We start from the raw sequence: 24835 nt of genomic DNA, 5'->3' as shown, positions 1-24835 counted from the left end.
GTTACAGTAGAACCCTGATATCCGCCCTTGGTTTTACTGGTCCTCTGTTTATCCGGCCCCTTCCAGGAATCCAATATCAAAATGTGTTTCTCACAACTGCAGACGTGTAGATGCAAGCACTAATCTTTGCAACTTGAGCGTTCTCACTATTTATCTGTTTGTTTATGCATTTTACTTAGTCACTATACCTAGTTGAGCTAGTAGCCCTAACCTCTGATCAGTTGGTTATTTATTTCCAAAGAGGGTTTATCACGGTACATTAATCAATTTTGGTATTATATAAAATGGATAAGAAAGTTGAGTAGAAAGGGATGTACCATTTAAGTCCTACTGATCAAGGCCAATTTATTGTCATTTTAACCTCCCTTAATTATTATTTAATAGCTATTATTACATGGAATCATATTACTTGTATTTAACAGCTTTAACCTACAAATAATTTTTTCCCTTCGTACAAATATGTTTATTCTTCTGAAAATAATATCAGAACAGACTTGAGTGATACTTTTGACTGCATATATTGATTACATATTATTATTAAGAAGTCATTTTAATAGTAGTTTGGTTTATCTGGCCAGGGGTTGGTCCCGTGGTGGCCGGATATGAGGGGTTCTACTATCTTAAGTTACCAGCAAAGAATTCTGTAATATCTTAAACCAATGATTGTGTCAATTCTTGTAAATGTAACTATAAACATGAGTGTAAAGGGACAAACACGTTAGCCCTGATGCTTTACAGTCTCAATCAAATGAACTGTAAACTAGTTACTTCTTTCAAATGCTCGTAAGAGCAACATTACTAAAGATTCAGTTTCACAATATTATGTCTTCTCACCAAATATTTTTTGAAAATACACCTACTTACAATAATAAAATGTTGACCCAAGATCTATCTTAAACACAATAAACGAATGTAATGAACCAGTCGATTTCAAACAGTCATACCAATCCCCAGGCACCCCCAGAGACAAAAATTTAAAAGTATTTTAACATACACAAAAACAACAGAACCAAACATACTACTCTAATTTATTTTAACATACGGCAGAATTTACAGGGGGAAACTAAACATATTTTGGAAATTAAAGTTAATATTCTAACTTCGCGATTAAAGCAATTCCTAGGGAGCATAAATAAGTTGAGGTCTTCAACAAAAAGTTCTCACATTCTTGAGCTACAGGAAAACCACGTTGAAAACCTCGATGGAAGTGCAAGGAACACTGACGGTGTTGTCTTGCAGAAGCAAAAAGAGCCATATTAAATCGTATTATCAAGATATAAATCAGTTTTGATAGTCTTTTAAGATGTGATTCCATGGTTGGTTCAATATACATACACATTTATGATTGATGTGATATATATCGATATATTTATTTAATGTACATTCTATATTCAACTACATTTGGTTTTGATTGACACATGGGAAGCTCCCATAATGTACTCCGTGAGCTGGGGAAATTAATAAGAGAGTGAGAGTTTTCTTATAAACAATAACCTAGAAGACAAAAATATTTCGTCCCCGAGGGTTTATCTTAAAATATACAATTGAAATATACCCTGCACCACTTAAAAAAAATTAGTGAAAAAACAAAATGGCGGCTGTGTGAGTAAATATAGACTTGCGCACAATTTAAATATTATATTTAGATATATTTCTTACTCAGGAACAATGCCCTAAAATATTGGAAGAGTGTTCCGGGACACCCTGTATAATATATTGCATAGCATGGAAGTATGTCATATTGAAGCACACAAAAGTAAACTGATTAATGTGTGAGGAAAGCCATTATTGATTAACCAATAATCATGATAATGATGGAGCCAGTGTCATCCATCATCTGACTTTGTCACTTGGAAGATTAGTCGCCAAAACTAAGCATTCCAATTACATTGTTTTATAATCCCTGCCACTCAATTAACTTTACATCTAACCTTTAAATGATATAACGGGTAGGATTAGAGTTCCAGAAGAATAATTAACATTTTTACTTCAGGAGTGAATTATACACGCAGTAAAAATACTTTACGCTTGACTATCCGGGTTTAAAAGATTTTCCATGCGTAGAGTTAGTCCGGGAAACAGCTGTTTTCCGCTTGCTTGGTCGAATGGAATTTAATTACGCACACAACAGGTCTATATAGTAATACAATTTTTCCAAAAAATCTATTAAATGGACTTATTTTGGAAAACAGCTGGTTTCTGCCTACTGTACGGTAATGAGTGTTTATAGACACCAGCTGAATATAATCAGCCTATGTTTAGTTTGTTATTAACACCTTACGTGTTTTGTAAACATGGATAAAACTATCAATGTAACAAAATATAACAACTAAATCAAATAAAATTAACTTTGTTTTCGCACAGAAATGTATGTATAAAAGCGTCAAAATTCTTGACCTAAAACCAAACTCCGTAAAAAAATAGGCTCCTAAACAATATCTAGATCCGTGTCAAAGGTTTGAACAAATGTGCTTTGATGCTATTGTCATAAATACTTTCGATATATCGAACAAAAAATACAAAAGGGGGTTTTGAAGAGAAGAATTTTCTTTATTTCGTAAGTATTGTGTTACTAAACAGAGTTTCTTGGAATGTTATTTTACACTATTTTGACGACAGACGTCGTGTTGTAGGTCTACACAATACTTTGCACACGTATCAAACCCAGGCAGTGTAACACAAAGCTTGAAATGTTGGAATGGATGTTTACAATTGCCGGTGGCTGAGTTATTTTATGTAAGCCCAATCTTATTTTCCGAGAAGTCAACGATAACATTTCGATCATAGAACGTCGTAGCGGATTGCCAATTTGTACCGATATCACCTTTCAACCAGGCCGTGACCTTAAGAAATGCGAAAAACACAGTCGTTGTTCCGTGCTATCTATCAGTCATACATGATAGCGTTTTAGGGAATTTCCCAGGTTAAGGGAATAAGCTATAACCGAAGGTGTCTTTGACTTGATTGACTTGATTTGGGATCGATTTGCTTTTTCATTTTGAGGTCCCTAGAGACCAACATGTCCGTTAGCAAATAACTCAAATAAAACATCAGATTTTAATGAAATTCGGTGCAAACGTGTAAAGCTAACTTTATTCAAACCAATTCCAGAACCAGCATGATTGGACTATGGGAACAAACTTTTATAGAATGAAAATGGGGTTTCCAGTTTTTACCTACAAAACATAATATGTTTCAATTTCTTTTCAAACTATTTTATTGGTCGGAGAAAGCACAAATAATTTAGTATGTTGGAGCGTTGTCAAGATAAAATGTACAAAAAGATTAAATCTTTTTAGGTAAATAAATAAACCGGTGTGGTTTGCTTGTTTAGGGATATATGGCGATCTTATTAGGCAGTTTTTTTTTTTATTTCAGACTATACTATTAATATTTTACCAAAAGAAATTTTTCTTTCTGTTGCAGCAAACCTATGTAATCATACAGTTAACAATGTTATTTCAACAGGGCATGAATATGGCAATTTTAAGGGAAAACTTTGTAAAGATCCAACAAGGTAAATGGGAAATTCGCTTATTCTGCGGGTTTGCTGGTGGGGGTATTTACGACTGTTGTAGGACAAGAGTGTAATACACTCAATAGTTCGCTTTGAAAGAAAACGTACTAATTAAATGTTTAAAAAAGATATTTTACAGCAAAAGTCTCCATGCGATGTACGACTATGAGTTTCCGTCTCTGACGTAGTTTTGTAATGGACTGATTTCCATTAAAATCATGATGTTGTCAATCATCTGACACCAGTGTGGACAATAACACCCCTAACTAACATTGTGGTAAATCTATCGTAATAATTCTTAAAATCCTACATGGTTCGTAGTCGCCACCTGCATTAGGTAACGCTACGTATGTTTTTCAGAATATTGACAGAATTTGGTTAGTTTACAAAGAACACAATACGATAAAAAAAATATCTTTCATATTAATTCAACGAAAATATTTTGTACAGTTTTCTTGATGAACTTCCCTGCATTTTATATAGCTGATTCACATACATTTTTAAAGTTATGAGCTAGGTAATTATATAAATAAAAACATATCATAAACCAAATATCTATTTTAAGTGCAGGCTGAATGGATTTTACGCTATGAAGAAATGCTTTACTTCACAAAAAGAACTGTTCGCAAATTTAAGACTCACGAATGCATCTCTTTGTGGAACTGATTGTTCTCACTACTTCTAACTTGTTTGTAAATCGAGTTTTCAATCAAAGAAGAAGTTTATCTTCAACCCAGCAAGGAGACGTCTTGGCTTAAACCCATTAACATATTTTAAACGTCACAATCGGGAACCGACTGACTTTATAAAAGAGTAAATTTGCCTCATGTCTCCGTCAGATTTTACCTTTTTTTACTTCAAATATATAAATATATATATATATATATATATATATATATATATATATTTAGATAAATTTCACTACAAATGGTATGGTATTCCGTTTGAAATTTGAAAAAAAAAACATTAATTCGACATGGGAAACTACCTGTAGACTGACCTGTACCTAGAATTATTCTAGTTATGCTTACCATTATGGTAAGTATCAGACAAACATTTGTAGTGGCAAGAATCTTACTTTGTTATTCATTAAGTGTTTGTTGCAGAAAACAGTTTAAAAATTTTGTAATGTAATAATTTAATTTCACGACAATTTTAACTGTCAATCTTTTTAAATGATTGTCAAATGTCTATCCTACGATAAGCCCTGTCAAAACATGGTAGAAAAATAATTTTGTAATGGTAAGTTATATTTCTTACAAGAGTAGAAAGTAAATAATTAAATATGAGACCAATGTTTGAAGTGCGAGATTTAAATATGGTCGAGGATATTTAATTACCCACTTTGACTCGTTTCTGAAGCTACCTTTCGCTACACTGTAATGACTAATTATTTTTTAATTAAAACTATTAGAGTATTTATTTTTTGCAATTAGGAACATTTAAAAACAAATAGCATTTCTCCGGTTGGGCCTTCTAAAGCTAAAATTTAATATTTTTGGTTGTTGCAAACTAAAACAGTTGATAAAACAATTACATGTTTGTTAGTTTTGTCGGAAATAAATGAAAATAGTAGTAACATTTTGCATAGTAAACCTTTTTGTGCGTCATGAGCAATGTAATGATGAATTTACACAGGTGATAAACAAATAACGAAAACAGATGAGTTCACAATAGTGTAGCGAAAAAACCTACGTTAACTTTCACATTTTCAACGTAGGCGTTATAATCTTTTTAGTCAGTTGTTTACTTACATTAATAGCCTAATAACGTAGCTTGTATGTTGGTAGGTATATTTTTATTTAGCATTGCATCGTTTTAAGGAAATACAACAATTACAATCGATATTGATTAAAAATCTAATGACTAATGGTTGTTTTAAGGTAAATGATGTGTCAAATTATATATATTCATGTTAACTGTAGTGAAAAATTAAAACGTTTTATAATTGTAAATAAATTCAAATTAAAAGTCCAAATAGAAATTAAAAATACAAAAAACAAAGATTTCTTATAAAAGCAGTTCCATTACTCCTTCCAAGTGTATATGCATATTTACACTTTAAAATGGTAAAAAAACTAGTTTCAAATCCACTATGAATCTTCTAAGGGTGTATAAAAACGATTTTCATAAAATTTGAGAGGATTTTTGGTATAGTTAAATTAACCACTCTTATGAGTTATTTAAAAAAATAGCCTACTGAATTGCTTTTATTACTAATAATTATCGCTTTAAGAAATTCTATTTTTATAATATACACAAGTAATTATGTTCAAACACAAATTAAAGTATTTACTTATTATGAATCAATGTCAGAACATTTTAGCAACATTGATACAATCTGTGGGGTGAACCACAGGTCCAATCAATTAAACTAATGAACCAAAGCCTACATCCTAAGGATTATTGTGGTAGTATTGGTAATGAAGAATAATCCATCGTAAGGTAAATAAACCATTAAAGTTTGAAGATTTAGTAAATATAAAAAATAATTAAAGATGATAAAACTTAGTTATCAACTTAAAAATAAGCTGATAAAAACACTTTTACGTAAACTTACTTGATATAAACGATTATACTTACTTTGATTTATTTTTCAATAACTTATAATGCTTTATTTGATTTCTATTCTTTAAAGTTCAAAATGTAACTTCGACTAAACTATTGTGGTTTAAATATCCTACAATAAGAAATATATTGAATTAACGCATAATGCATGGTGTTTTTAAACGCAACGCAAATATAAGACACTTCTGGAAAAAACAAGCTCACATTTTGGCATCCCTGGATTCCTTATTTTGTTGTAAATCAGCTGATTAGCATTGTTGCAGTTATCTATGAGTTTTAGTGTTATTGTGAATTTATTGTGAATAAGTCTCAACTTTACATTCTTGCAAGGTCTATTATTGAGCATGCAAAACCATATTAACTTACAATAAATTACCCAAAAACACTAAAATTAATATAAAACCTAAACTATGCAAACTAGCTGATCGGCAATAAAGTAAAGAAAACAGGGGATCCTGAGCATCATGAGCTGTTTTTGTTGTTGAAAAGGTTCTCATGGTAGTTGTTATTGATATATGTTTAAAAAACACACTGTATATTGTTTACTATTAATAAAGACACTCAAAATGGTAAATGTTTTTTTTTTAATCTATCCTCATTAGACATATATAAAATAGCTAAATAGAGGAAATTATTAGATAAATTAGGCCTGATAGACTATTCTGTTAAAATAACCCTAATTTGCTTAATCTGAAATTTAAAATTATATGGATTACGTAAAAAACATATTCGTGAACCAGAAATACGACAAAATCATAAGAGACAAAACTGACCATGTAAGAAGGTATTTTACGCTACTAAATATTTTACCTAAAAGTACAATATTTACTATTATAAACTGCACAACCGTGGTAAAAGTTATTAAACTTGTTAGCTAAAGTCTATTAATAACTTGATGAGATTGCCGAGACGGGTCAAGCTACCTTTATAAAAAGAACCTTTTGAAGTTCAATATTAAAACAGAGGTCCACTCAAAAACTAAAATTAATATAAGATCCTTTTATAACCTAAATATGTTTTAATTGCTTACGAGGTATGTGTAAATGTATATAGGTTTGATCAATATTAAAAATGTGTGTCGTGTTTAAACATTTATTTATTTTCGTGTTAAATATGACGGTCTTCATATAAAAAAATAATACGTCCTGATGATGGCTCCACATATGAGCTGAAACTAGTTGCATTTGCAACAAGATTGGATTGCCTAATAGCATGTTTTTACACCTTTTTTATTATCATTTTGGCAATCGGGAGGCTGACATCTACAATGATTATTATTGTAACTTTATAAGGCTTAACCAATATTATTGACCGATAGTTAAATTATGTGAAGGTACTTAAGTATTAAAACCTAGAAGGAGAGCTTAGGAGAAGATATTTTCCTAATGAGCTTCACAAAGTATTGGCTGAAGAAGACTTGAACATGATTGATCACCTGCCAGAACAGTTTACGGAAAGTAAATAAAAGAAACGTCGTATAACACTTAAAACATATACTTACGCTTATACTGTTACTCACAAGACGGTAAATATAAAAACAGATGGTAAGTGGTGATCGATTTCGATTGGACACTCCAATAATTATCAGACCCAATAGACGAATGAATATAACAGTTGAATGAAAATAACAGCTAGAATATAACAGTTTAAAAACCAAGCTTTGTTACAAAGATTCTAAATATTTGACGTGTGATTAAATTACAAGTAAGATTTACTAGGGGAAAATTGCAAAGGATTAATTTAAGGACCTTACAGCTTTGCAATGCTATGCTATGCAATGCTAATGCAAAGCCACTGCTGTAAGTTAATATAGTAGTTGGTTCAAAGAGCTTCGCTATAACGGCTAAATGGAGGAAGTTGGTTAACAGAACCTTATTAAGCCCTATGTCCGGTAACTTCGAGTCTATATAGGCACTTAGAGACTTCTGTATGGACTACGTTGAATAGGAATTTGACGTCAACCCGTTGTACATTCAGTTATCAATAAATCATTGTTCATGACTTGTTTAGTTTTTGAAATGTTTTAGTTTTAACGAAATAAAGCCCTATTTAAATAACATTATTTTAACGAGTACTTAGGTTGCTGCAACAGGGAGGGTAAAAAAGGTGTTTTTAGTAAAATGTTAATAGTTTAGTATGAAATTAATGCATTTTCCAAATTTGATCAAAATACGTTCATAAACTAGCAAACTACAACAGTTTACTTATTCTCCGTAAGAATAACATGGGCATTTTAATATTACAGTTTTTTTTTAATTTCTCCGTATTAGGCGCATAATAACGCTTCAATATACTAAATTATTTGTTTTTTAAGCTCTACAAAATGGTTTGGAAAGAAAATGCTAAATTTTAAGTTTTTAGGGTCAAAAATAGGAAAAAGCAATTTTTACCCCATAAAACCACCCATAAACCCCTGTTCCCATAGTCCGATCATGCTGGTTCGCGAACTCGTTCGAATAAACGTAGGTTTACACGTTTATACAAAATTTCATCAAAATCGGATGATTTTTTCTCGAGTTATCGCGCTAACGGACACATATATAAATATATATATTTTACTAATATTATAAATGTGAAAGTTTGTGTGTTTGTTTGTTTCTTTGTTTGTGTGTTTGAAGTTCAATATATATATATGAATTTGAACGGATGGTGTTTTTGGCCTCTAGGGACCTCAAAACGAAAAAGTAAATCGGTCCCGGGTCCAGGTCGTACCAAGAGTACTACGGTAATAGCTTATTCCCTATATGGAAAATTCGCTAAAATTTATTTTTTTATTAAACTGGAAGTGCCTACGATACAAAAATGAACTATGTTTCAATCATATTCGAATTGTTAAAAGATTAAAATGTAATAATGGTATTTTTTCATAACTATTGAGAGAGTATGCCTAAATTTACTTGCAGCAGTAGTCCTTTTGAAAATCTCTTTCCAACAGATAATGTGAAAGATTGAGGAATTGGTGCACGACGTTGCTTCATCCCTATGTACATGGTAGTGCTAAATAAATACAAACTCTTAGTTGCTACACTATTGCACTTTAGCTGACACACAAAATGAAGCGCAAAATGTTACTCATACTTTTAAGCACTACAAGTTAAATAGACTATCGCCTAGCGGCGTCCTTTCTTAAAAAATTGATTTCACTGATTGATTGATATAATAGTCAAAATTAGTCAGTATATCGCAATTTATAATTCTATAATAAATAGATTACATAAATGACCAAAATTGTCTACGTAAATAGCTTAGCAATTGTATTTCCTTATTTAAGTATTTTTATCTAATGTAGGCTACACAAATCAAAAGTAATTGTCTTTCCCTGTTGCATTGCATTATACGATGACACAACATAAATTTTAATTACATAATATATTTTAAATGGCCTGACTTTAGCCATACACAAGCTTTTTAGAAATAGGAAAATGTAAGTGTAAACAAACGCCTTACGTTACACAAAAGAGTTATTAGGCATGCAAAGGAATGTATAAAGGAACTTCTCAAATTGAATTCTAATTTAACTCTATGTGCTACTTTCTAATTGAAATTATAGTTAACATTTTAAAATCAAACCCCAAACAACTCTTTTCTTTGAATAACTTAGTTAATCTCTTTGACTATCATTCGACTTGCCAAATTTTAGGATCTTTTCAAACCTCGTCCAAAATTCATATACTCTTGGTTGATAATAATTGTAAAAGCTGTGTGCCTGAAACTAGACTTACGAATGGGTTTCTTTCGCTCATATCTACGCAATTGGCATATAAATTAAATAACTTCTTGATATGCATTGTACGTGTTATTAAACTTACGGAAAGTAAATATATGTTTTAAGTGTTATTAGACGTATCTTTGATTTAATTTCCGCATATCAAATTGAAGTTAAAGGTCAGTTCAAACACATTTTAGGGAAAGCTGTCCAAACCCATTAAAGTTTTGTAGATGTGCCGGGAATTGAACCTGTCTCTCTTGCACCGACTCCGAAACGCTAACTACACACTTAACTAGCTTATTATTACCTTATTACCATGTCTTCATCTTTTACCCAATAAGGGATTGATGGCGTCAGAATTTCAATATACAAAAATACATTTAAAAACAACTGAATTCGAGTAGATACAAACATAAGCTTCTCGTATTGTTAAACAATATATTAATGTAGGCTATACAATATTCTATTTATGAAACATACTAGATTATTTTGATTATAAATTCCAATAAGAAAATAAACCCACTTATTGACTTGGACAGAATGTAACTCATCATCCGAATCACAGAAAGCGGTTCCCCTCGACCGGTTTTACCATGATGCGTTTAAGCTCCAGAAGATTCAATCACCCCGTCTCCTTCCTAGCAGACTATTTACGCAGTGGACTATGAAATTTGGACTCCAAATCCAATAGATTACACTTTATGAAAGGCGGATGGATTTTGCGATGAAGTCATTTTGATTTGTGTTGTATACAATTTAAATCGTCATCACACTTTTGAAATCTACAAGAAACTTGCAGATAGGAAATTCGATATTAAAATAATCCATTTGCATCGTACTATGGAAACTGTTTACGATATTCATTGCCTGTTTTATGCTTAAATTAAAATTGTAAATTAAATTAAATTTGAAAATAATAAACCTAGGCTATATTCCTAGAACCATTTTCAAGGGGTTTTAAAAGTCATAAGTCTACGTGTACTGTATACCAATTAATTGTTAATCTTAATCATTAATTTATGCGAAAATCGGAATCTGATCAACAGTTAAGGAATAATGGTTAATCTGTTTTGGCCTTCTTTTTCTGAAAACCTAATGCTTACGTACCGAACCCGGTTGAAAACACTTGTTCAAAATAAAACGTTAGCAAACTAAATGCAGCGTTTTGTTTGACTTAGTATTTTATTTTGGTAGGTGTTTGAATTTTTGGGAGGTGTTTACGATGTGGGCATAGATACGTGCGAAACTCGCCGAGCACAGGATTTCATGTGAGTACCTTATTTTTCTCCACACTAACCACGACAAATATAGAGGGTAAGTAAAAAAAAAACAATCCATAAAATCCAAAACATACAATCACAACAATGTTTAATATACTATTTTTACAGAGCTCACAATCTTTCTCAACACGATTAAAGCCTTTTTTTAATATTTCTTGTGAAAATGCTGATAGCTTCATTGAGAGCCTACTGAAACATTTACCATAAAATTACTTGGTAAACATATCAGACCTGCTGTTTTTACCGGACCTTTTTCAACAACTTTCTTGGCTACAAAGAGACCAGACACAAGCTTTCTAATAATGACGGGAAAATATAACTACTGTCATACGTAAAATATTAAAATGCGAAAACTATAACACTACTGCAGGTTAACGTGTTTCTATCCTATTTAATAGTACGTGAAAAATATTGTTGGCAAACCTTTCAAAGGCCACTAAAGATTGAGTCACTTATCAGATTAAACCCGCCGTTTGCGCGCGTGGGTATTGGAGTAGGATTTGACCCTCGAGATGTTTCTGTAGTCACAATAGTTTGACAAAGGAATTTTCTGCACGTGGAGCCTAGTTTTACTACCCTTTTACTCGGTTCTATCTTATTTTATTTGCCAGACTATTGTTAAATATTTATTATTTTTTGGTATAGCAGATTCCAACCGTATATTTCTTATGATTTCAAAAATTGTCCTTAATAGTCCCTATTATGGGACATGAAAGTTTTTTAAACAGATATTATATTTATCATCGGTATTTTATATTAGAGACAAACTTGAGTTAATGTAAAAAGTTATCTTAATAGAACAGTTGATAATGCTGTACAGTTTTCTTCACTTCTACAAAGTTAAATGGATTTTCAGTTGATTTTAGAGACACACTTAACATTCCACCAATCAACTAATTGAGGAAATAAATAATTGAACGTGTATGTATCGGTTTTAATTTAAATGAATGTTACAAAGTTCTTGTAACATAAAATAAATCATATTAGCAATGGAAGGAAGCCCAAATGTACTATACAATTGGTATAAACTTAATATCAGCTAAATTAGCCTAATTAAAATTATAGTAAACTTATTTTAATGTGCATAAATCGAGGCCTTTCGGATTTGCCCATGTCCTTAATAAATGAAATAATCTTAATATTGGCACTATTATTTTGGGTTCATTTGGACACTCAATGCCAATACAGTAAGTAATAAAATACCAAAATTCGTGTTCCTGGCCCCTGGACTATATTTTTAAGACCTTTCGCCTTCAGCTGATGAGCAATATTAATTGTTGGACTATTTGACAGTTGTAAAACCCCATTATCTTATTCATATTTAAAAACCTTTGGTTTTTCTTTTCTGAGTTTCTTTGGCTCTCCTACACGACGGATTTTTATGATTGAGGTATCAAGTTGAAGGTATGCACGAACAGATTTCACATCAAGCATCGGCATACGAGTATATTTATCTACTGTATTACTCGACCGGGTTTTCTATGATTGAAAATCAATAGCTCCAGTATTGTTTATGTGTATTATAGGTTCTGGGCTCAAATTAATCAGTAAATTATGGGCTTTAATTTGAGCTAATGATCGTTTGAATCAGTTAAGTTCAAGGAACTGTATTATTTAATCAAAAATATAAAATTATTTTATTATTATTTCTCGGATATGATATTTTATTTAATTATTTTAACGCTGCGAAGCAGCATGGGCTCTCTAGTTGCTTAGTAAAATACATCTGACAGAACAAGTCTAAGCAATGTATTTATATATTTATCAACATAACCAGTAAATAATTAATGTAGACACTGTGCCATAAATTTCCATATTTTCAAATATCGTATTCCAAATTTAGCTGTATGATTTTTGTCGATCGTCGACGATGGCTATTCAGATAAGTCAGTTTTTGCTGGGTCCGGATTAATAAGGTTTTACCTGTTTATCTACGGTCGTTAAAAAACATAAGGTAAACATCACGGCTGTGGTAAGGTAAAAAATCACTCATTGCGAAGGAATGATAACTATAATGATACAACAATGATAACTATTAGGCCCGATATCACCAGCTTGGAAATTAAGTAAAACAACGTTTACGCAATTCTCGACTCCAATATTTTCATAGGTTGTTTTCTGAAGGAAAGCAATCATTTGCGGTTCGCTGGCAAAATCTAAAACGTCTTGGATTCGGAAAGCAAGTTGACTCTGTCCCATTATCAATGCCTTTAAATGATTTTAACAATGATTTCTTATCGGTATAATCACATGAGTAAAATAGTTCAGAACCATTTAACTAAGTTAAAATTACGTTAATTGCCTAATACTATTCCCCAATTAAACTTTTAGCCAGTATTGCAGATTTATGTTTGAAGGCTTTATGACGGATAACGTCTGATGCCATTGGTTCTGACAGAATCCCAATTTCCTTAATTAAACTTATCTTGTTTGTTCTTCTCCCAACAAAACTTTCATATTCAACACCTCACTGAGATTAGGCATTTCCCAGAAAAAAGGAAGTCTGCTCTTGTCCGTCCCTTGAATAAGATCTCATCCCCATCGCTTCCGCAATACTACAGATCAATAAACATTCTTCCTGATCTATCTAAAGCCCTAGAAAGAGTTGTTCACTCCCAAGTGTCTGACTTTCTGTCACAAAACAATATTCTTAATATATTGCAGTCAGTTTTCCATAAATATTTCAGCACCGAAACAGCAATGCTTCATATCACTGATGATATACGATTTCATTGTTTGAAATTCATTGTTGGTGATGGTGAGTTAATGTCTATCGTGATGGAAAATGTCCGCAATAAACCTTTGAACAACATATACGATTTGCTATGGATCGTAACCAATGCACCATTTTGATATTATTTTACTTCAGACAGCTTTCGACACGGTAAACCATAGCATTCTTCCAACCGAACTCCAGCTTATAGGATTCTCTGACAATTCATTAAAATTGATTAGATCATAATCTTCTAGGTGCAAGTAAACAGCACTTCAATATACATTTATCTTTTAACCTTCACGATATTTCTAAAATGTAATAACTTAGCAAACTGCACCTTCAATATACCAAATTATTTGTTTTTTAAGCTCTACTAATTGTCTGGAAAGAAATTGCTAAATTTTATGTTTTTTGGGTCAAAAATGGGAAAAACCTCTTTTTACCCCATAAAACCCTCCGTAAACCCGTAATTCCCACAGTCCGATCAAGCTGGTTCGCGAACTAGTTCAAGTTTATCCCGCCTTACCCCTTCAAACCAAATTTTATCAAAATCGGACAAAAATTACTCGAGTTATCGTGCGGATGGACACACACACATATATATAGATATATAAAAATTTGGACGAATGGTGTTTTTAGCCTCTGGGGACATCAAAATGAAAAAGTAAATCGGTCTCGGGCCTAGGTCTTACCATGAGACCTACCGTACGGTAATAGCTAATTCCCTATAGGGAAATTCGCCAAAAGCAAAATTTAATCAAGACGTTTTGACCTTTTGCTATGGATAGTAGGTTTGACTATTAATTAATAGTGGAAACAATTTTTGGTTCGTCATCATAAAAGGCACGATTCTTGTAATAGCCCAGGCAAATTAGACATATGCTCCCCAAAAAATCGTCTAAAGCTGGAAAGTGTTATAATACCTTTTGGGGGTCCCAAATAAGACTCCTGTGAGTTTGCGACGGATTCTGACGTCTGCTTAAGTTTTGGGAGTCGAAAAACTAAGAAAATTTTGCACTTTTTTCAGTTTTTCGCTTATAACTCCTAAATAACGAATCCTAAGGAAAATGTTGTTCAAAGGTGTATTTTAGTGCATTTAATTTCGCGTCGATTGGTGTTAAATACGTCAAAATCGACCGAGCCGATTAGCCACTGTGGCTTTTCAAAGTTGGGATATTTTAATCAACATAGCCAAAAGGTTGATTATTTGACCAGTTTTCGGCTTACAACTCCTAAACGACGCATGCTATACAAAAATGCACCTGTAGTTAGTTTGGAAAACACAAAATTCGGCTTAGAATTATGATTATGAATTACTAGATAGTTTATTTCATGGTTATCATATCCAGAGGTTTATCCAAGAATGTTTGAAGGGAAGGGTAGCAAGACCCCCTATGTAATTTTAAATCTAATATTGGTATCTGAGGTTACAAAAATTTTAGGATTCGTCCTAAGCTCCCATTTATACGAACCCATCTCTGGACACTCCAAAATGATGTTAAGCGATTCTAATATATAAAAAGATATTACAACGAGAAAGATTTTATTAAATGTAGCAAAAATTTTATTTTTTAGCTTAATAAACGAAAGATGATAATGGGACAGATTTACATAGTCTTTATGTGTTTAGCTTATAAAAAAAACCGATTGGGAGTTTTCGTAGATTTCACCATATAACTTCTCTACTTCTCATCATTAGAATCTTAAGAATAAGGATTCATTCCTTGCTCTTTTGTCTTGCCACAAATGGTGACATTCGGTATACGCTACCATCTTTTTCGTCAGATATCGAATTGGGATAATCGTGCCCCTTGCAAGTCTTTCAGACAGTAGTGCATTATATCCCTGCATTTCAAAAGTAGCAAGATAATGTAAACCTTTTTTTTTACATGTACACGATAGTCGAGATAGGTAGACGGAGTTGAGAAATTTTTTTTTTTGAGCCGTAGTGATGGGAGTTAATCCATTGGCGTTTATTTTCTATACCTATCTCTCTGAATTAAGTACACTTTTAAATAAGCTCTAAAGGATTGGTGGATGAGCAGCCCCTTTTGATAGAATTAAAGTCAAAATTAGATTTTGAAAGTGTACTCTAGAAGAGACCAACCCTCACTTGATTTGGATATTTTCTGCTCCCAACATGTATAGGGTCAATACCTGCTTCTGCAACTTCGCCAAATGTTGTAACCCGTCAGAACACAGTGAGATCCACATTGATTGGAGTAAACAGCATGAGTAGTTTTAGGCTACATGAATAGTTAGATTTTAGTCTCTTCTACATCACGCTTTCGTCATCAAACTGCGCTAGTGGGTGCGACCTATTTTTAATCCAAAGTATGATTCAAATTGAGGCTTGGATTTAATGTGGAATATGTCATGTGCTGACTGAGGCGGGCAGATTTTCCTTTAAACTTTGCTGTTGCCATCACAGCTCGCAATTAAGGTCACCACTTCCTTTTATTCTGCACAGTTTATGGTCATCATAGGCTTGCCTATTTACGATTTTCTTGCAAGCTGTGTCTTTTCATTACGCTTTATACATATCTCGCGTTGATGCTATCATTATATCTCGCGTTGATGCTATCATATGGGATAACTCCTGAGCTGATTGACATGAGTGAACTATTTTCAGTAAATGGGTCGTGACACTGGAACCATTTGATGAATTTCTTATTGATCCCACCGTATCCCTGGAGTTTATATTGTCAACTTGATATGTTGAAGAGGTGATTCCAAAATATCCCTTAGTTTGATGGGTAGCATGGTAGCATTCACTGCGATGGGCCTGCCACCGAACCATCGGGCTAGATCCCCATCATTGATTCCTCTATCTCGGAAAAGCTCTCCACAGTAAGATGTTGCTCTCATGAGCACTTACTTGTTCAATGGTCATATTACACCATAATCCGGAATTATGCTTTTTGTCTTGCTTTAATTGTGAAATATCCTTGTTCAATAGTACGTGGATATTTAACATTAGCCAGTTTGCCATTCAGTTCCAAGAAAATAAATTTCATTGTTTACTATTGTTAAAATTTTTGTTTTATAATTTGATATTTAAACATGTGTTGCTCTGAAAATAAAAATGAATAGTAAATTTATTTTGTGATTGTGGTTTTAAGACATTCCATCCCCATGTTAAAGTTGTCGTCAGGTTTTTAATCAAATTTGTCTTAGTTGATGTGAGCCACATACAGATTACACTGATATAAATTACTGATTTCCGCCGATTAAACTTTGGTTTTTACCAAGTCAAACTGATGGAATGACTTATTATGAGCTATAGCAACTGTTATAACCCAGTAACTATGTCAGAAACAAAAAACAAGGTACAAAATAGAGTTTTAGACACTAGAGCAATCTGTGACTGGCTCAGACAACTACATTAGTTTTTAGTAAAAAATTGGCGACAGCTGATCCATATGGATGGGACGTCTTCTTCTGAGTCCAATAGTCAATGCTATAAGTTAAGGACGTGTTCAGACAAGGCCCCACTAGAAAAATATGCCATGCTGCAGGATCCATGACGTCACACTAGTTGATAGATACGTGGATAGATTCATTGATAGATTCACTGCCATATCCCCTATGTTTTTGGTAATTAGGCTGGTTGTTTGCCAGATTCTTCACACCTTATTAGATAAACCTCTGGATAACCATCATGGAATAAACCACTATCTAATAATTCATAATCCATTTAAGGACAGGATCTACGTTGTAACCAATTTTAGTAAAATTTTCCAACTTTAACTTTAATACTTTTTTCAATGAAATGGCGACTATACAAAGAAGGTAACAATCAATTACCGTTATTAATTAATAAAAAAAAAACATATACGCAGAATTTTGTGTTTTCCAAACTAACTACAGGTGCATTTTTGTATAGCATGCGTCGTTTAGGAGTTGTAAGCCGAAAACTGGTCAAATAATCAACCTTTTGGCCATGTTGATGAAAATATCCCAACTTTGAAAAGCCACAGTGGCTAATCGGCTCGGTCGATTTTGACGTATTTAACACCAATCGACGCGAAATTAAATGCACTAAAATACACCTTTGAACAACATTTTCCTTAGGATTCGTTATTTAGGAGTTATAAGCGAAAAACTGAAAAAAGTGCAAAATTTTCTTAGTTTTTCGACTCCCAAAACTTAAGCAGACGTCAGAATCCGTCGCAAACTCACAGGAGTCTTATTTGGGACCCCCAAAAGGTATTAAAACACTTTCCAGCTTTAGACGATTTTTTGGGGAGCACACCCTATTTTTGATCTAATTTGCCTGGATATTAATTCTCGACCAAAGTCTATAAAGAATTCGTTAAGATGGAAAGTTTGCCGAGGTTGATACTGATATTAAAAATCCTCTGAAGTGTGGAATTAACGTTGAGATTTACTTTGGAAGGTGCTACAGCCTCTTATTACGACTAGATGAAGTTGGTAAACCAAGCTATATTAGGTTCAATGTCAAGTAAATTGAACTCTTACATTGCCTTAGGATTTTGCTTTCATGCATAAGTTTACACTATTTGTCAATTATTACCATCCTTAACGTTCTCTATGTGGCTTTAAAGATCATTGTGTGATCTATAATGTTTCTCGTGGATACTGTCAAGCTACATACGGTGGTGGTATTATTGAACATGATGGAGTTGTAAAAAAAACAACTAAAGTCTATTAAAATCACTCATCTATTACATTATAACTTAATGAAGTTCCAATAGGTTTCTAGAAAATATATTCAAAGCATCGTAATGTATTACAACACTAAATTCTAAACTAATCTTATTTATGTAAAAAAATTTAGAATATACAAATACTGTATTGCCTAATCATTATAATTACCAGTTTAAGCTTTAACATTCACAAAATGTCTTAAAAGTCTTAAAATGTCTTTTATTAGGTTGCGAATGTGTAAATGTACTGTAAAAAGATCTCTCGGTTTACTGTATTTATAGGAACGTAATACTTAATCAAAGCTAATTTCCCTAGGGTTCTATTACAGCAGAAACTCGGAAGATTATATTTGCCACTGTTAAGCAAACGGTTAAAGTAAGGGTAGGCGACTGCTGAGGGTCTGTTTCTCTTGTTTTATAATTTAGAATAAGAAGAAATCTGATATTATAACGTTAAGCTTATATTTTACATACACACATATATTATAAAAATTGTAGTGATTTGATGAATCACTACAAATGAAATATCAAAAACGAAGTACCCTTTTTGAATCTCGTTTTATTAAACAACGATTAGTTTTGACAGTTATGCCATAGTTGTTTTTCTTATATATATATATATATATATATATATATAAGAAAATATATACATAAGATATGTATTCTTGCATGTTTAGGGCGACTAATGTAATAAAAATTAAAAACATAGTAAAAATGGCAATACAAAAAATTAAGTATGATTTAAAAAAGGGTATTCTGTTAACTATGGAGAACCTTTTCTTGGTACTTATGTAATTGATAATACAACAACAACAAAGATATGTATCGTACATAAGCGAAAATATACATAAGTAAAGAGGTATCATCATAAACATTGTGTTTCCTGTTTATTGTTTAAGGTTTAAGTAGTTTTTTAGGTGCATGTAAACAGCAGCGCAATATGCATTTATCTTTTAACCTTGACTATATTCATAAAATATGATTAACTCAGAAAACTGCAGAATCAAATTGGCTGTTTTAAAAACAGTACAATTCCAAGAATCAATTTATCATAATAGACAAAGTGAAATACAAAGAAATCTGAGATAGAATAAGACTATACAAAGATTGTTGTTTCATTAATATTTTAAAATTGAATCCAAAGGATATTGTTTTAACAAAACATTAGTTATAACAGAGGTTATGACTATATAAGAAACTTAAACGGTAATAGAGTTTTGTGTCGAATATTTTTTTGTTTCATCTTATTAGTATTAACTAAATCACCCTTTAATGTATGATAAAACTATTATTGTTTCAAAAATTTAAAACTTTTACTACTACAACTGTAAGGAAGGAGAACTGTAGGAACAGGAAGCCATAAAGTGTGGTAATGACAAGGATATGAGATGATAATGGCCAAAGCGGACACCAGTTGTGCCGGACAATATAGAAGATTGAGTATTTTTGTTTAATGTAAGGTTAGTGTAGGAAAGATTAATTCATTGTATACTATTAAATTTTCCTGATTTAATATACTTTTACTTACTTTTAATATACTTTAGTCGTTTATGGGGTTAAAACAGTATAGGCTATAATTCTATAGTATAAAATGTCCAATGTGAAAATTTTTCTCCATTTGGGCACTAATTCATTCATTTTCCTATTTCAATTATAAAAAGTCAACAAATATATTAGGAATCAAAAAGATACATTTGTTAGCTCAACAAACATGTTTTCCGAAATAAAAATACTGTAATAAATATAGGAAGCTAGGTTAAAAAACACTTAATACACTTGATTTTAACGTAATCCGACAACAGCTTTGTGTTATAAATAGTGTGTTTAGCAAAGTATAATGATTGCTTTAAGCATATGTTCGCTCAAGAGTATGACTACACTACTTTGAATACTTATGTATAAAAAAAATAATTAATTGTCAATTATTTAATTTAAATAAATTCTAAAAAATAATATAAAATGCTTGATATTCAACAACAATAGAAAGCTATTTTTAACCGACTTCCCCACTACCAACAAAAGGAGGAGGTTCTCAATTTGTTTGTGGCGATGTTTTTTTTTCTATGTATGTTCACCAATTTCTCTGCGATTCTTTTACCGATCAGTGTGGTTCCACCACCAAAATAACCAGGAGAGTTTCTATTTGGTACCTTATACATTACGTTTAAGTATAATATTTGTTTCGGTGAAAAATTCTGAAAACCTTAAATATTCAACATTTATTTTGTTTACATTTGTGCAGATTGTTTACATTTGTCCAGAGAATGCAATAAATAATAATAACATTCCTACAGCTGTTAGTTGAAACCATTTAAATGAAGCTACAGACAATTCTTCATGAAACAGTTGCTTCATATTGATCAATAAACTATTTCTTGCCATGGAGCCTAAATGAATTACATTGAGAAAAATGCATTTTGTTTTGGTTACTATAAAAAATGTATTTTAACGTTTGACCTGATTTGTGTATACAGTAATTCTGTTTTTAGTATTGAATATTCTGACTTACAAAAACATGTATGTTTCAGTGAATAGCTGTATGATATTGACAAATAAAGGTGTATTGTGAAAACCAAAGCATTGGTAAAACAGATCTAAATATAAATTAAACGCAATTATTCCTTACACGACCTAAGAAGTGACAGTGCATAATCGTCAACTGTCTTAAAAGTGTTAAATATTTTAATTACTAAACATGCATTTGCAAATGTGGAATGTTTATTGATATTCTCTACCCAGTTACTATATCATATCAATACTATTATGCCTGCTTTGGAAAGTCCTAGAGGAAGATGATTTGCAATTTCGACTAGGCTATATCTTGATCAAACAAAACCCCCTACATGACTTACACCACTTTTAGCTGAACCAATCTTTCATATAATATTTTCCAAAGGTACTATACGTGTTAACAACCAATTTTCCACTTTTGAGAGATTTTTTTGTGCTGGTAGCTGAGAAATAACTTTCATATTGTTCCAAAAGGCTTGAGACGTTACTGTATTTCTTTTTATAATGTAGACGTACACCGATTGCAGGAAACGATGATGTCTGACATTTCAATGTGTCTAAAAAAGACAATTAGTTTTTCATTAGGCCTAATGTAATGGACAACTCTTTCTTTCTTAAGGAATATCTAAAAATGTGTATTTTCATACCCATTGATTATGTAACCTGAACAGGTGACTCAAGCAGTTTTAAAATAATGATTTTTCTGTGGAACTATTGATTGTTTCAAATATTTTTGCTTATCAAAAAACCTCAAGTACATAAAAAATTATACAGTCACTAAAAATCATGAAATAATTTATTTTTGTAAAAAAATACAACCGACTTCAAACGCTCTAAAAAGAATGAAATAATTTCAATAAAGTAAACTTTTGTATTAGGCAAGCTCACGTATTTCAAGTCGGCGCGGCTCAAACTGCAAATCACAAATGTTCTATATGAATAGGAAAATAATTTAGTTTGATATTATGATAGGGAAAAGAAGCTATTTTAGTATTAAAACGTTACTTTTCCAAGTTAGAAACATTTAAATGCGTTATAATCTTTTTAAAGATACTCGTTAATACCACTATAATGCCGATCTCTGATTACGGTAATAAAATAACACTTAACGCATAACTATGAAAAATACATGCAGATTAACACCTTTAGTTATAGTCACCTGAAATATGGACACCCTCTTTAAATTTTGTATAAAAAATCATCATAGAGCCGCGTACAAAAGTTTACTTTATTGAAATTATTTCATTCTTTTTAGAGCGTTTGAAGTCGGTTGTATTTTTTTACAAAAATAAATTATTATCTAAACCGCTTTGAACATTAAAAATAATCCTGCTAAACTTTAAATATTTTACGTCAAACATTACGAAGTTAACTTAATGTCACAATTGAAGATGGAGCTTTTCTATTGAGTTTATCTTAGCTCTGCTGCCCAATGTCTTTCTTTTCTTCAAGAGTTAGATATTAACTCTTTAAGACTGTTTATTTTTGTTTGGGGGATAAGACTGTGGGATTAGGTTTATCAAAAACACCGTTTGATTATAGCTAAACTAAGATAAGTAAAATAAATAAGGTGACAATTGATTTGTTTTTCGACGTTTATTAGATGTTCGTTTACATTACGAACGACATGTGCGTTCAAAAGGGGGTGAGGCATTGGGGTCTCTGATTAGAAGGGTAGCATTAGTTGTTATTTGTGCAACTAGTGAGAAAAGTGAGCAATTGACTCACTCGAGAGAAATCCTTACTCACGAGCCGTAGGCGAGTGAGGAATGGTTTCTCAAGTGAGGCAATTGTACTTTGAACTCTGAGTTGCACATTATACTTTTCCTACAGTTACCATAAAACAAATAAATTGGTGAAGAAACATAACCTATTTTTACACAGAAGTGAACTTTTAATATGACATGTAATGTGAAGTGACAAATACAACAGTACAACAGCTGACCAGCTGATTTACAGCCAGTGCTGCCAACGTATTTCGCGCGCATACGACGTTGCCTGCATGTTACGCGCTCACTATTTCGTGCCTTCACGTTGCAAATCTGGAGTGAGACAAAGTAATTAGAGTGAGACAATGTTAACATTGTCTCACTGATGAGCGAATTGGCCACTTTGCTTTCTCAAATCAGTGAGAGAACATGTACATTATTAGGTTACTGTAGGAAAAGTTATATTTTTGTCCCATGAGGTTTATAACGATTGAATTTGAAATTTGTTGCAACTAACGCCAGGAAAACCCCGAATCATGTACGATTGAACGGAAGGATTATATGAAATCCCATTACATTGATCAAAACCTGCTGGTTTAGAGTTCTCAATAACGTTACGTTTACAACACATAGAAGGTGAAGTAAGATGAGAAAAGAGACTGACTGATGTCACCTCATCTCAACCCTAATGTTCTATGTTATCAAGCGGTGGAAGTAAATGATTCTGAAACACTGGCAAACTTTCAACTTACTATGATTGATTCATTAGATAAAGTGAACTCCACTTTTGTTAACTTTTAATGGCTCAAATTTGATCGGTCGTTGTAAGAAACTCACTTTACCAAACTTAATTGTTCGCATACTTCGTCATCGAGATTATTGGATACGTTTCGTGTTAAAAATAGATCCACTAACAAGAATCGACGTTATTTCATTTATTTAATAAGAAACTCCAGTTTTAAAATATCTTTCAAAAATTGTTTCTACTCTAATTTGGTTGAGTGTTTTATTTTATGATTTTATTACATTCCGGTAAAAATCACTTACTTATTGAAGATTCATCAATATTTTATCTTAGACAAAGATTGCTATTAAAATTCATTGTTGTAGCCCCGGAACTGTTATTTTTTCAAAACAATTATACAAAGTTTATCCTTTATAAATTATCATCTTAATAATTCTTGTAGTTAATATCTACTGTTTTTGACGCGCAATCCACATACAAGTTAAATGGGAAATGACATAAACTATCTTACTTTCATTATTCATTTTTTGCTAAGCTTTAAATACCATTTTTTATACATAATTTGCCTCCAGGATTGATCTATTGACATAAAATGAGGTTACTAACCTGTCGTCAATCAGTCCTCTATTGTCTTTGATGACTATAGTTTCGGGGTTATAACCCCATTTTCAAATCTTCTCTTCAGTCGTCAAATGTCAAACATATTCTCTTGCGTAAGCCGTCGTCAAAATTACTTTACATATACACAAAAACACACACGAAAACATTTATAAATACAAATCATGTACATGCGCGTGAGGCCGGCCAAGGACAAAACCAGACTGCAGGGTTTGATAAGACTGTAGGTTATCTTCCAAAAAGAAATATGAAAAATATGAAGATAGAAAATAGACACACCCTAGCCTCACTAGACATAGTAAACCTGTACACAAATATCCCAGTTCAGAGAACTCTTGAAATTACAAAAAACAACCTGCTAACTTACTCTGAACTTGAAGCTGATGCTATAGATGAGTTAATTAGTTTACTTGAAATAGTTTTGGAACAAAACTACTTTTCCTTCAACGGAAAATTCTATCTACAGGAAGAAGGGTTAGCTATGGGCTCTCCACTGTCTAGTATTCTTTCAGAAATTTACCTGAACAATTTTGAAAATGAATATATTTTCTCCGAAAATAACAAATTTGCTAGTAAAATTAAATTCTATAAAAGGTATGTTGACGACACTATTGTTTTATTCAATGGAAATGTGAGACGGTTAAACTTGTTCAATAATTATTTGAACAGTATATACAATAATTTGCAATTCACCTTGGAGACTGAACAGAATCATTCCATCAACTTCCTTGATCTATCATTAATAAAAAACAACAATAAACTTACATACAGAATCTACAGGAAACCTACAAC

The 24835-nt window shown here is 32.0% G+C and overlaps 2 protein-coding genes across 4 annotated transcripts in view; both read right to left on the bottom strand.

The window, feature by feature from the left end:
• Positions 1–24835, bottom strand: part of LOC128996124 (dnaJ protein homolog 1-like) — a 448367-nt gene that overhangs the window by 247090 nt on the left and 176442 nt on the right. The window lies entirely within an intron of this gene.
• Positions 1–24835, bottom strand: part of LOC128996125 (adipokinetic hormone/corazonin-related peptide receptor variant I-like) — a 209806-nt gene that overhangs the window by 15487 nt on the left and 169484 nt on the right. The gene's annotated exons all lie outside the window — the stretch shown is intronic.

This window comes from Macrosteles quadrilineatus, unplaced genomic scaffold (assembly GCF_028750875.1).
Source record: "Macrosteles quadrilineatus isolate MER2022 unplaced genomic scaffold, UCM_ALF_1.0 Scaffold_6__1_contigs__length_79288215, whole genome shotgun sequence".
Lineage (NCBI taxonomy): Eukaryota > Metazoa > Arthropoda > Insecta > Hemiptera > Cicadellidae > Macrosteles > Macrosteles quadrilineatus.
This window is presented reverse-complemented; position numbering and strand designations above follow the sequence as displayed.